Source organism: Psittacula echo (genome assembly GCF_963264785.1).
Source record: "Psittacula echo genome assembly, chromosome: 2".
In the NCBI taxonomy this organism is placed as follows: Eukaryota; Metazoa; Chordata; class Aves; order Psittaciformes; family Psittacidae; genus Psittacula; species Psittacula echo.
In genome coordinates this window covers 45,835,814-45,850,882 of record NC_137737.1, presented here as the reverse complement: position 1 = coordinate 45,850,882, position 15,069 = coordinate 45,835,814, and the positions used below count along the sequence as shown (strand labels likewise).

Genomic DNA, 15,069 nt, shown 5'->3' with positions numbered 1-15,069 from the left:
GTCTTGAGACGTGAAGGATACATTCGATGAAAACCTCTGCTAATGACATTTGTTTCGTTACCTGTTGGAAATGTTCATTGGAAATTTAATTTTCCACTGATAGCACCCCTGCATCGGCATACATTATGGATGCAGTGGATTATGTTTTTAAAACAATCTTTGAAAATCGTTTTTAAAAACAGGAATAGGAACATTGTCTTAGATGAAAATTAATGCAAACTGTATATTTTTACAGCTGAAGATGACATAGGCTATTAAGTCATAGTTACTTGAGGTACTTAAGTTGGCAGCTGCAGGACAGCTGATCCTATTCTCAAAGACAAAGCTCCAACTTACTACTGTCTTTCATTTCCCAGAAGCAGTGATCTGTATTCGCGGTGCATTGTCAGGCTGATGTCTTCTGTTAGGATTTCCACATTTCCTACTGTTGTGTAGACATATAGTCATTCAAGCCAAAATTATAAAACACTTCAGTGAAAATGGCAAAATGGGCATAACCAGTATGATTTCTGGAATAAGATATACCAGAATAGATATACCAGTCTGTGATTCCCTGTGTTTGCCTTAATGTAGTAAGAATATCTTAGTTATAAGCTTTGCCCTTGCATTTCCCTGAACGTAGCGAGAAAATAGTGAGCATAAGGCACGCAGAGGACTTTTTTTTTGGCTTTTAAGTTCTTATTTCAAGGAAAAATAAGAGGCACAGAAGTTTTATAGAAAGAATAAGAGAGAAGGAAATACTAGAAACAATGCCAATGAGGTATGTCAGTAGTATCTCCCCCTTTGAACCAATTGTTAACTTCTTCTGGATGGAAAAATAGAATTAGGAGGAACTGAAGACACCGAAAATACTGCACTCTTAGAGTGATTCAGGCAGGAAGGGATCTCTTCTTGGTTCAAATCCTGCTCACAGCACTTCAGCTTCAACATTTCATCAGCTGAATTTCGCACCAGTTGAGTTTCAAATATCTCCAAGGATGGAGACTCAGAAGCCTCTCTCAGAAGCCTGTTCCAGTGCTTAACCTCTCTCATGGTGAAAAGTATTTGTCCTCGATAAGAGGAGATAGGAACAAAATACACCAAATAATCACTGATACAAAAAGTCTGAATCAATCAACGTGTACTTATCCTTCTCATGAGGCAAAAAAAAAATGTGTATGTACAATAAATTTGTAATCAAAAAAGTTTAATTTTTAAAGTATTTTTGTGATTATGTGATTACTCTCAGGAACTTACTGCCCCCACAGTTCTTGAAAACCAAGAATACGGGAAATAATGCAGCTAAGCTTGCATTTGTGACTCTGAACCATCCATTGCATGGTGAGAGTTAAGGAAAAAATCTGTAAACAGGTTATTTTTACTGTGCTTCCAAGCATCTTACTTTAAATTGTCCTAGACTGTCAACTATTAGGATATCCAGCTTGACTGGCTGATACAATACCTAAAAGAAAATACCCAACCAGAGAAGTTGTGGATACCCCATCGCTGGAATTGTTCAAGGCCAGGCTAGATAAGGCTATGAGCAGCCTGGTCTAGTGGAAGATGTCCCTGCCTGTGGCAGGGGGGTTGGAACTAGATGGTCTGTAAGGTCCCTTCCAACCCAAACCTAATGCTATATGATGCTATGAATAGTATCTGATACCACTCACTGGGCTAGAAAAGGTGATTATTTTCTGTGCAGTTTAATGTAAGAACATAAGAATACAGCCACACAGTGTTGAATGATACACGGTTAAGTCCCTGTACCTAATACTTTGTTTCTGACAGTGGTCAGGAGTAGGTGGGATATCTGAACAGGATAACTATAGCAGTTTTTCCCAGGTCTGTCTTCCAGGTTTTCAGCAAGCTGCAGCTCAGGGATTTCTTAAGGGGATGCCTTTGGGCTCAAGTACAAAATACAGTGTCTGTATATTCTGTTCTGGCCATTTTTGTCCTGTTACTGTCTATTTGGGGTATATTTACCTAATTCCAAAATACTAACAAAATTTGAAGTCTATCACATCCAAAAATGTCTTTTAGATATTGTGTAGAATGACTTTTATATCAAGGAACTGCTTTTACATTACAAGTGCAAAGACCTGATTGCAATGCAGTACAGTAGATCTGACTCATGTCAGTATTTTATGGCACCCAGGTAAGCGTGTTTGCAAAGTAGTAGTAAATCTTTTTGATGCGCAATAATGTTTCAGTAGTTAATGTAGTGTTCCACTGCATATTAACTTTTACTGCTTCTCTGCAAACTTACAATAGACAGGAGTGCAAGAAAAGGCTGTAGATGTTTGCAAAATAGACCCTGCTGGAATGCATTCAGTTTTACAGTTACGTTTGGGCTAGCGGATGATGTGATTAACAGTAAATTTTGGAATGTTTGCTTCTGCAGAAGAAAAATTCATAGCTTCTACAAATATTAACACCTTTTTTGGTTTTCAAGATTTATTTTTTTTTATATCAGTCTTGTAGCTCCTAGTCCTAAAAGGAAAAAGAACATGGCGTGGTTTCATGGAGCAACTTGGTGGTCTTAACTATTTTCAACAAATATGGCTGTTTTAAAGGGGTTTTATTATATGTTGAAAGTGTGTTGGTAATACTGCATTATTAGAGAAGTTCTCCATCAAAAATAACTAGTTCAGTAGATTTATTAACTTACTAAACCTGGCTTTGTCAATGGAATCTGCAGTTAGTCTTTACATTGTTTGTGCCTGCAATATGGAAACCTGGAGTCTGGCAAGTTGCTTATACTTCCAAAGAAGAACAGTTTTCATTGTTTAAAAATGGGATAGTACCTTGTCCATGCTAAAGTTTCCAAGGGGTTTGATATCCTATGATGTTTCCTGTGTTGTAGAAATACAAAATATTTGTATTCTAAAAACATATACTATCTATGGCTTCCAGATGATGCTGTTGAGCTTAGTTTGAAGGTAGATGGATGACTGAAGATGTATGTAGATTTCCTTTTTTTCTGCTGTGCTTTTATAGGTAGTACTTAGTAAGAAAATGTCTATCAGAAATAAAGTTTATGGATTAGATCTAAAAGTTCTGAAAAAGTGGATATAATAACAAAAATGCATCTAGAATTTTAGCTGTGTCATCATTTTTGAGTATTACAATAATGGAAGTAGTTTATACCGACTGCAAGTGCTTCTAGTATACTCAACACCAGGTATTTAGTATGCAAGCTGAATTGCTTTCAACAGCATTTCAACAGCAACATATCACAAATAAATCTCAAATGTTTCACAATGTTATTATAGATGTTATCTTTCTAAATTCCTGAAATTCAGAACGCAACATGCTTCCACAAGCAGGAGTTTCAGATATAGTGTTACAATTAAAGTATTCTTTTTCTGTGATGTTGCAGAGCAAGTAATGATACCAAGAGTATTATCATCTGTAACTGTTTGGAGTCCTGATAGCATCTGTGGAGCTCCTAATACTTTGCTAATTCTGTTTGCCTTTTATAACTGCAAAAGGAAGAAAACTGCTTGCTTGAGATGAGTAAAATGCAAAGACTCAGTGCCAGTTTCATCTGGGGTTTGTTTGAGTGTTTTTTTAAGATTTGTTTTAGGCTATATATATTCAGAAAAAATACTGATATGGCAGTGATAATCGCTGTATATTGTGTGCAGTGCCAAGCATGAGCAGAGCAGATCTCATTTGGAGAACATGTCAGGAACTGGATATCTTTGATGTCAAGTTTGGGTTTCTTTTTAACATCATCTGTGTGGGTTTCTAACTAAACATAGGCCCAGTCACTCACAGTGCCTGAGCATGCACAAATGTGTATAGAGCGGTCCAGATCCGAGATCTTCCGTGCTAGGAGCTTACTTGCATGGGGGCGGGAACATAAAAAATAAGCCATCACCCCATATCTCTTGCCTCTAATTAGTCCCGGGCAAGTCCTGGTTTGTGCACCTTTTCAATCTGAAGTAAATTTCAGCTCCCAGCTTGGCCCATCAGCAACTGATATAGTTATTTCAACTGTAGTTGTCATGAAGGCAGCTCAAGCTCTGTGTACTGGCAGCAACAGGATGCTGGGTGTCTCCAGGGCTCCAGGTAGCTCTGGGCAAGCCCCTGTGCCAGCTGCTGTGGGGACTCACTGCCAGACTGACTTCCCAGCAAAGATCCACCTGAGTATTGTTGCATCCTCTCCAGGGATGGTTTGTTCCAGTGGTGCTGCTGCAGTGCAAAGTCTCACTCTTCGTTTTCCGCCTAGAGATCCTGTGGCTGTAAACTAAATTTTCATGTCACAGGGCAGAATATTGTCTGATAGAATAATCAGAGGTATGAGAAGCCAGAAGTGGCATATTAATGTATTCTGACCAGAGCCTTGGGTCAGGCTACATCCTGTGTCTTAGCCCTGTCTTGTAACAAACTTTCAAAATAATGTACCTCTAATTTTTTTCCCCTCTTTTTTTTTTTTTTTTTTTTTTTTTTAATGGCAATATAGATTCAGGGATATTCAGTGTAGCTTGAGTTGTGCTCTGAAGCACTTTGTAGAGGTATCCTATTGGCATTATTTGTTTATTTTTATAATTAAAGGAATTTGTTCTATCCCCAAGGAGACTTAAAGGGCCACGTAGATGGCACTGTAGAACCCAGGATGGGACAGTGGATCCTAAACTGTAGTGTACAGCCACTAGCACTTGGGTGCTGCAGCTCAGCAAGGGGAATTGCTTTTTGATATTGTAGGCATCCCCTGAGAAGAGAATGGGAGCTGTGCATTTGTCTGGGTTTTAGCTATGTTTTAGTTAAACTTGCCTCACAGATTCTACAGTGTTGTCTATTTTCCTTTGCTGGAAATCATCTATGCCTTCACTACCTCCTGTAAGTGTAAATATGTGAATGAGGCTTAAGATACAGACACATCACCTATTGCTGAATTTACCCTACAGAGGTTATTTTCTAGGAGATGTGTATCAACAAAGATTTTCAGTAACAGACAGAAAAAGTGCTGACTGACATACTAACATTTATAAGTAATGAGATCTGTAGGGAAGTTTTAATCTTTGGAAGGTTCCAAATGAACTGCCAGTATCTTGATTAACTTTTTTTTGTGTGTTTCTGTTAACCTATGCTGATTTTATGCATTGTAATTGCAAGGCTGCAAGACTAAGTTGTTGAATAATGTTACTGCAATTTCCTTGTCTAACTAGCTGGTGTATTACATTTGTGCCCTAATTTCTTTGCCTGTTGCACGCGCTTAGTGAGCATCTTTAGTGATTTTCTTGTTATAGCTCACATTTACATGAGCCAGGCCATGCTCATATATATGCAAGCAAGCCTTTCAGTTGTAAAATGGAGTTGTGAAGACTTCCTATTACTAAGGGTTTGGGTTTTTTTTTTATCTCTTCTGCCAGGAAAGTGTTGAAGCAAATTTCCTTTGCAACTTCTCTTCTTCGCCCCCCGCCACCCCCCCCCCCCCATCTCTTGAGTGCCAGTAAAATGTTGGTTTGGGTTTTTTTTATTTGATGTTTCATTAGCATTTCTTATAAGGTCTGCCTTTAGACCAGTACCCATTTTCTAAATTGTAGTTCTGTAGGGTTGGAAAAAATCATGGTAACCAGATGCAGTATTTGTCTCTGGCCTGGCAAAGTGTTAGATTTAACAAAAGAAGCTAATAGGAATGTTCAAATTGACCCTTCTCATCATTTGGACTTCTTGGAGCTCAATCAATCGCTCATTATTGTCAGAGTTATTCACACAGAGGCAGAAGTGCTAGTATTTCTCATAATCAGCCCTTGAGCCAGACATAATTTGCAATTTTGAAGCATTGTATTTTGAAACAATAATGCATTAAAATGAACAGAGCAGGAATTAGAAGTATAGTTGAAGAAAGAACGCCTGGAAGAGTAGCCATGGTTTAAATGGTCTCTATAAGCGCTCTCAGTGGACACTGGTAATTAGAAGCATACAATATAGCATTATTAATACTGAAATTGGTACACAGTTCTTAAACTAATCTGTGGACTATGACAAATGCAGTAACAGAAGTGCCCATCTTGCTGTGTGGCTGTAGGGCAGCTGCTGTCAGGCAGGGAGCTCTGGGATAAGGTTTGTGACCTGCTCAGTACAGTGTGGGCAAGGAACAGTCGGGTTGGCTGGGCTTGGCACCCAGCACACTGGGAAGGAACAATTTACTCAACTCAGATAAATTGCTTATGTTATAAAAGAGTAAGTACATTCTAGTTTAGATAGTCAGGCACCTGTTAAAAGTAGACTGCTGCTGACGCTTAGAATTTGGGAAATATTTTTTAATCCCTGTATATGGTATTATGTTATTGCAAAGTAGAGGGTTGTATGTTTGGTTCTGTGTATGTAGTCTGTGAAAGACAAGTTGACACACTGGAGGCCTTCACTCAGACTTTTTCAGGACCCTGCTCTTTACTTTGTAAGTGCCACTTTTTTCTTGGGTTTTTTTTTGTTTTATTTTTTTTTTTCCAATTTGTATTTACAGTTTTTTGATTACTGTTTAACATCTTACTGACCAGTACTGAATTACCTAACAGGGCACTGCAGTCTTGATGGGCAAATTTTGTCTGAGAGGGGGGACAGAATCATTTGTAAGTACATTATATGGCAGAAATGAAAGGATACATTGCCAATTAAGATTATATTATCTTTTAAAAGACTGAATTAGCTTGCCTGTGTCACATGTATGGGCTACTTTCTTCAATGACAGATCACACACACTTCGTGTATGAAATTTAATTTTAGGGCAAGTAACTTTGTGGTCAACAACCACTTTTTTTAATATATACACAACATTAAGGAGTTTTTGCCACACAAGCAAACTTTATAATGGTTAGACTGTTACGAAACATCCATTAAAATGTCATGTATTGCTTCTGTGGTTGCTTCCATCACTGATGATTACTAACACAGTTGTATCTAAGCAGAAGCTTTCTTTTTTATTCCTGACTCCTTCAGGGATGCCGCAGTCCAAAGTTTAACAGGTTTTGGCTGACCACCATGAAAATGAGTTATTTATGGTGACTTTTAGTACATTGTGGTATTGCTTGCTGAGTTGATTTGGCCAGACAGCAGAAGAATCTCTTGTCTGTCTGCTGACTTGCTGCTGTCTTTCAGATATTATCATTGTAAAATTATCTCCACTTCCTTTGTCCTTCTCAGACAGCTTTTTAAAGTGCAGTAGTTTGGATTAGTTGTCAGCTTTTTTCTTTTTTCTTGTGATTTACTTATTTTATTTATTTTTTTTTTATTTATTAGAGCTGTCAATGTCTCTAGCTAGCTTTAGGCAATCATGAGTAGTAATGCAAGAAGATTATCTTCTGTTTAGAAATTTGCAAACAGATGGTCTCTCCTTAAAAGAAATCTGTTTTTAAAAGTTTCACCATTTTATGCTTGAAGTAAATATTACAAATGCTTAAGTTGTGAAAAGAGAGCGACTTGGTGTGAATAATACTCTGCCTGTCGTGTCATGCCTTTCAGATAATGTTATCAAAACTGTTTATGAAAATAATTGAATGAAACCTCATGACATGTCTCTTGGTTTGGCATCATAACCATTTTCTATGAAGTTGGGCTATTGACTCAAAGACAGGCAGATTAAGCTTCAGTGGCTGGAAACGGTTACCGATGCCATATGTTGTTTCCACTTGTTTCCAGGATGTTGTTGTGGGAATCACCAGTGATGTTGCGCATGAAGTGTTGCAATTTATGTGCCATCCTGGCTGTTGGTTTTGAGTAGCCCTGGTTCAGTGAGATGTACTAGAATCTCCACCTGAACAGTGCTGAAAAATGATATTTAATGTTTGGAAAGTGAGGCAGGACTATTGAGAGAGAATGTGTAAATATAACACAGAAGACCTTCACATGCTTTACAGTACTCATGCACAGGGTGGCAGCTTCAGAGATGGATGATAATTTGAAGTGGTAACCACTTGCGTTCTCCTGCTTTAAATTCCTATATTCATGCTGAGCACGTGAGTTTATTGCTTGAAGGCAAACATAATTGGTCTGAAGAGGTACGAGCATACCTTTTCAAAAGTGTTCTTCATGAGTTGCCTATGTCCTTTTGTAATACACTTTTCTTGGTTTGGGACAGCAGCATTCTGTAGGAACCCACCTGGCAGGGGTCTTCTGTTGAATATTGCACCAGAAGAACAGCTGCTTTGTCAGTTTTAACATAGTCAAGGAAACTTGTGGAAAGTGAAAAGTTACAAATGTCCATTTTAACTACTTCCACAAGTTCCTACATCAAGATGCCTTGCTCCTGCTGCCTGTACATCAGTGCTTCCGTATCATCTAAGGACAGTGCTGTTGCTGCATCACTCCAGCAGTCATTCCGCTCCCTCCTCACAAGTAGAATTTGATCTAATATTTTGATTACATGTGATAACTGGCTGTTTCTAGAAATCCATTGCAAATATGTAAATGTTTGCACTTACAAGCATATTTTTAAAAATAGCACTTGCAGAATTCTGTTTGGAGAGGCAGGCTTGTAAATCCTCAAGTCATCACTAACCAGGGTGTTTTTTTGTTTGAGCGCTAAGTTGAATCCTTGTTTATGCTTATTAATGTTTTTTTAGCAAGAGAATGGTTTTGTGTCACCGTAGTCTTTTGCAATATAAATCTTATGATTTTGCTGATACAGCAGGGGGAAAAAGATTACAGAAATAATTGCAAAAGCCTCTGAATAGTGTTAGGTTGTATGTATGTGAATACTGTTTGCTGCTATGGAGAAAGGAGCATGCCTTGAAGACAGAAAGCGCTGATAGAATAGCTCAAGACACTTACCATTTGTTAATTTTTAATGATGGTCTTTTTTCTATTAAGGAACATAATGCTGCTAAACTTCTGTCTCAATCAATTTTTGTGTTTTTTCATTAATCAACTAATGCATGTTTCTTCTGTAGCTCTTTATTCTAATGAAATATGTGGATGATTTGGCAGACGACAATGATCTCATCAGTAACGCATCAGAGTAAAATCCATTTAGCAGATTATATGTATTATTTTTGTTGTATCAAGGATGCTGATATAAATTCTTTTAAACTGGAGCTGTTTTTGTTATAAGTTGTAAATGTGGAACTTCTGTTGCTATCATTTATACATCCTCTTTTCTTCATTTGTTTTACGTATTTATGCAAAAACATTTACATGTTCTTTTTGTCAACGTGTATCTTATGTACATTTCACGTATATATATGGCATCATCTTGCAGTTTGAGCTTGTTCTTTAAATGTTCTGCTACACTGTCTTGTCTGCTGAGTTTTGTACTGTTTAGTTGCCCTGATGCATTAGTCTGAAGCCACTGTAGGCTCTTGCTAGTCAGTGCTGCGCTGTTGGGTGTGATAGGCTTTGGATTAGGCCACCTCCTAGTTGGTGACAGTCATTCAAGCAAGTAAGCTTGAAAGTAAGCCAGCTAGGGACTGACAGAGAGTTTTGGATATGCATTTTAGTTTGATTAGATTATACAGAGCTCATGGGATTTTCTATTTGAGGTTCAAGCTTTGGTCATAAAGGTCTGTGGTCTCATCTTTTTATTAAAAATAATGGGACAAACTAGTATCACAGGGTCTGAGGATGGTCCTTTCCTCTGATGTGATTTGGCTGTTATGTTCTAGAGATCATACTTCTAAAGAATGGTCCTCTTACATTTTTCAATTTCTTAACTTACTGTGATTGCTACTGTTGGCTGAATTTGAGGATTAAGTCTGTGGATCTACGAATATGACTGAGAATTTGCACTTATCTTGAAACTTTCTCTAACCCTTAATGTAAAAGGACAATTAAGAAGCTATAAATTAAGTAGAACCCTGAAGTATCTTGGCAATTAGAGTGAACAAGATTTCAGCTGCTATCTTTCATCAATTTCTCACACTCTTGGATAGACAGGGGTTTTTTAATTTACAACCTGTATTTCAATTAGTCATAGAAGCTTTTTCTTGAAACTTTTGTTTATGCAGTTAGAAAATAGAGTTAAACTACATCTTAGCTGTAGTTTTTAGAACAGGGTTTAGATGAGATTGGTACTGAATAAACTAGCTATTATGTGAGGTAGTGGTCCTGTATTTATAAACGTTGTTACTATCATGAAGATTATTCTATAACCACACAGTATGTGTCCTCAAAAAAGTATTAAGCTATATCTGTGAAAGAATATATTTGTGAAAGGATGGTAATTTTATTATTATCATTGTTTGGGATTTGCAGGAAAATGTGCATTTTCCTTTTGCTCTTTATTTTCCACCATGAGTAACAATATTCTTTGCTCTGTTTCTAAGAACTGAGTCTAGGGTATGTGGTGGCTGCTGTGTTGCAGGTGCTTCATGGTGCCTGGGGTAGCTCAAGCTTTAACATTAGAACTTTTTTTCATCATAAAAATGTTAACTTGATGAGTCAATAGTGTAGGTAATATTGCTGCACATCATGCAGTACTTTGTGTCTGTGCGTTGGTATCTTGATTTAGGTAGGGCTTTTATAACTCACAAATTGTTGGCACTGAACTTAGCAAATGACAGGAGCTTGGAATTAGATTCCCAGGATTATCTGAACGTCAGTGTCACAGATGCTCCTTTTCTGCGCTGCTTTGGTTTTTATTTCCAACAGTAGTCCTTACCTTTGTTTTAAAATGCTGCCTTCCTTTTCACTAATGCAAGGAGCATTGCTGTGCACAGATCCTGAGCCCTGGAGTTCTCTTGTCCGCTTCAGAAGGAAAGTTGTCATTTCATTTGCATTTGTAAGAACTGCAACAAGTATCCAGCAGCCAGCTTCACAGCAACAAGAATGATACCATCGCAGTTTCAGACAAATACCTGAAAATTTCCAGGTGCTTCAGGCACTTGCTAACCAGCTGCACACAGTGGAGAACAGCTCCGTGAAATGAGCAGCAAGGGCTGGGAGCAAATCACTTGGCAGTATCCTCAAGGCCATGTCCTTGCAAAAGTCTAGAGTCTCTGACACAAGACAAATGGATGGTGATTGCTATTTTACAAGGGAAATATCGTTAACAATTGCACTTTGGGAGTTTCCAGCCTGAGGTTGTTATCATTAAATGAGCAGTCACTTCAGCAGGGGAAGTTATTATGTGGGTGTGCCAGAACATTCAATGTATGCATTGTGGAAGAAACGGTATTGGAAGCAGCAAGATTCCAAAGTTGCCATGGGTCATGCATGGGACATACATCCCAATTCCGTCTTCCCTTCGAGTACCTGAGCAGTAAAGAAATAAGCTTTACAATTATGCAAATTCTGGTGGGCTGTGGGGAAGGTGTCACACACATCAATGTTCATGGGGCAAGTTTATGCTATTTGCACATTTAAGAACATGAAACTTTTATAAAGGTAAGCCAGATCTTTTCAGTCGGCCAATGCATTCAAATTGGGCTGGTTTAAATACTGGGAGTAATTCTGGGGACCTGACCCACACTTTGCTTCTTTTGACTCACACAATTACACAAGGGGCACTCAACAGCAGCAGGGAGGGGGCTTTACCACTGGCTGTGGGATGTGCATTTGGTATTTTAAAAGGATGTTGCATAGACTGTTAGAATTTGAGTGGTCTGAATACTCTTATTTTTATTTCTAAGTGTCCTGTTTTATTTAGTATTCATGAAGCAGAGTAGGAAATACCTACCTGAGGAAATTAGAAGGGCTGGTGATTTTGAATAGCTTGACACAAGTGTAGTCATTGCAGTACAGTTGAGGGAGTGTTAACAGCTTGCTTTAATGGTGTACCTTAGTATTGCTGGATGTTGCTCTCTGTAGTTAAGCTTGGCCTGAATATGAATGTTCAATAATTTATAAATGTCTGTTATAAGTTTGGTGGAGATGATGCTGATTTGGGCTGTTGGGTTTCATTATGACTATAAATCATACTTCATGGAGCAAAAACTTTTAATCAAAATAAATATCAAATACACTCATTGTTAGCAAGAGTAATCTACCAAAACCTTTGTCTGATGTTTTGAATGGAGAGTGTTGACTGGTCCTGCAGAAATAAAAGGGGTGTTGGGGGTGAGGGGTGTGTACATACATATCCCCATCGCAGTTCTTTTTAACATCTTTCTCAAGTGCTTCATGGAGCCAGGAAAATGTTTTTTCCTTTGTTTGTCTGTCACTTCTACTATTGTAAGCTGAAGCTTAACAGAGATGCTGTTAGACTTGCAGTCTCAGTGGAAAAGAGAAATCTTGATTTCATAAATATTTTTTTGTACAGAGGTCTTGCTAAAAGTATGCAGACTTCTTCAGAGCCAAACTTCCTTAGGGCAGCATATTTCCAAACTGTTCTGCAGCTCCATGACTTATGAGTATCATGGAGATGCTATTTTGAAGATGATGGTGTTAAAAACACAAAGCCTCAATCAGGGAGGGGGGAGGACAGCACTGATTATTCTAGGTTCAAGCGTAGGGATGGTGCAGTTAATGTTGCTGAACTTGTTGCAGGCAGTGGTGATTATGGCAGATATATCACTTCTGTGGGTGACAAAGTCCAGAGAAGGCAACTTTGCAAGACCACCGTGGTTCATATTCTGCCAGGCTGTCCACTGCCAGGATGACCACAGAGCTTGTTGGAGATGGGCACTGGAAAGTCTCCGGTCAGAGTGGGAACAGTATGGCCACCCTTTGAAATGCCTGGGGAAGGACCAGAGATGTCTTCTGGAGACTTGATCAGAATGGTCCCCGAGGGCAGAAGGAACGATCAGAAGAAAAACCTGAAGGAGAAGAAGTGTTGTTGCCCCATCTTGCTCATGAGTTAGAGCAAATTGAACCCTCCTACTGCTCCGAGCGCTGTCTGTGTGGTAAACCTACCAATGCCTGTGTTGAAATGCAGCACGAGCGTGGTGTGTTCTGGACTTGGGCGGTTGAATCTGAAAATTCAAACCATTTATTTTTGCTAGGTTTGCATTACATGTTAACTTTAGAAATACTCTCCCCACAATCATGCAGCCTGACCAGGCATTTACTAGATTGCTTACAAGGATTATTAGAAATTTCCTGTGTACTTTTTTTTTCTTTAAGGTATTGATTTCAATATATTTCTGTTCATACTTGCAATGAATTGATTTATGGTGGTGGAAATTCTGTTTTGCTGCCAAAACCTAATAGGTACTCATTTAATTTAATCTATTTTTTTTTTCCCTGATCTTTTAACCACTAGTTCTTTTTTCCAAAAATAAACTGGCTACTCCAGAATTTGGTTCCTTTGCTTTGCCTGACATTTTGAATGGGTCAAGGAAGGACAGGAGACAGAAGCAAACACAGGCATCCCAGAGATGCTGTGCTACTGTACCACATATGTTATGTGTCTCCTCACGGCTCTTAGTGTTCCATCAGTCAGACCTCTGCCACCCCTGGCACTCTCTGTGTTTCAGGGTAAAATGGCTCAGTTCCACTGTTTTTCTACTAAACCTCCTCTCTTGGCTAGAGGATTTAGGGCTATTTTAAATTAACCATTCTCTTGTCTGGTATACAGCATCCAGAACTTGATTTGAATCTCTCATGGCATATATGTAAATGTTTTGATAACGGTTTTGACTACTCTCTAATAAATAGCTGGATGTTTTAAAAGATACATGCTGGTGTTTCTAGTCACTGATTTTAAGTATGTCAGTTTTATGTGTAACAAATTATAAAATTAGAGACTTAACTTTATGTGCTATTGTGTTTTTCTTAACCCTATCATGTCCTCTGCCTCTCCCTTTTCAGATGGTTATTAATGAACAATTTTAGCTATCAGATGCCTGAATTACTTTGGAAATCATCAATCTGGGAACTGTGGAGAACAGCCACACACTTTTAAGTTTGTGTACATGCTCCTATGCTGGTTTTTTGTGTAGCTGTGTTTTTAAACAGTTGTCCTAAGAGCTATAAACATGGTTTTGAAGTATAATAATATCTTTTGATTGAGTGGCCAGAAGTTAATAATTCTGCAGGGTTACTGTGTGATATGTCTTTAACCCACGCAATAGCCTTGTACTAGAATCAATAAGAACAAATGGGAAAATATTATAAATGCCTAGTGGACTCTAAATATTTTTAAAAGTTTACGTGCATGGGTCAGAAGCAAGTTTAAAGAACTCTGTGGTTTATTTACTGTTTGTGATCATTTGGGTTGTCCTATCTGCACCATTGCTGGACTTGGCACGTTTCAGTGCTTTCATTTCCCTTTTGATGTGAACCTGAGCATGAAGTGCCACAACTGTCAGTCTGCTATCACCTGAGTGCTTGATTAAAAAGAGTAAAATTCTTGCTGCTTTTGGTATGATAAATGATCCCACATTTAATAGGTAGGTATTACAATAAGATACTGTTTAATAGATCCTTTGCCTTAAATAGAAAATTGTCATCGGAACTGTGGATGCATTTAAGGGCTATATTTAAGTGTTTGTTTAGTTTGCTCTATATAAAAGTAATTCCTTTCATCATAGGCCTGAAATGTCTAAAGAACACACGCAATACTGTCCTAATAATAACTGAGTATCTGAAATGCCAAACTGAAATTTTAAAAGAAAACAGTGGAATGTACAAATATGGAAGAAACCTAAAATACTTGAAATGTAGCTGGTAGAGGGGAAGAGGAGATGTGAAAGGGGCAAACTTCGGGTTGGCAGGATCCTGCTCTGTCTGGGAGACCCCAGCCAGCTCCATTTTTCCACTCACCCTCTTTGCACTGGAACACCCAGGGCAGAAAAGAGTCACGAGTAATAAAGTTTTTAAAGAACCTGGTTCTGAAAAAGAATAAATTTACATTCTTGGATGGCGTCCACTGTGTGGTGAAACTGCTGTTGCGGAGTGGGGGTGGGAGAGTGGTACTGTGCTCTGGGCAGATGTCAGACATACAACACCATGTCTCTTGCAGTTCATATGTGAAGCCTTTACTTAATGTAAAATTGAGTTGTGTTCTTTGGCAGGGACAGTGTTAAGTAACTTCTAAAACATTGTTTGGCTTTGTATTTAAGAATAGTGACCCCAAAATGCTGGCAGAAAAAAAAGGAATGTAATCCTATTGTTTTGGGGTTTTTTCTGTTCTTATGTGAAGAATTCTATAAAATTTTAAGAGAAGTGAAATATAAATAAATAAATAATTAAAAAAACCCTACACAA

At 38.2% G+C, this 15,069-nt stretch overlaps 1 protein-coding gene across 8 annotated transcripts in view; it reads left to right on the top strand.

The window, feature by feature from the left end:
- The window catches only part of PARD3 (par-3 family cell polarity regulator), a gene marked incomplete at both ends in the record, with an annotated part of 466,908 nt that overhangs the window by 332,906 nt on the left and 118,933 nt on the right, over positions 1-15,069 (top strand). The gene's annotated exons all lie outside the window — the stretch shown is intronic.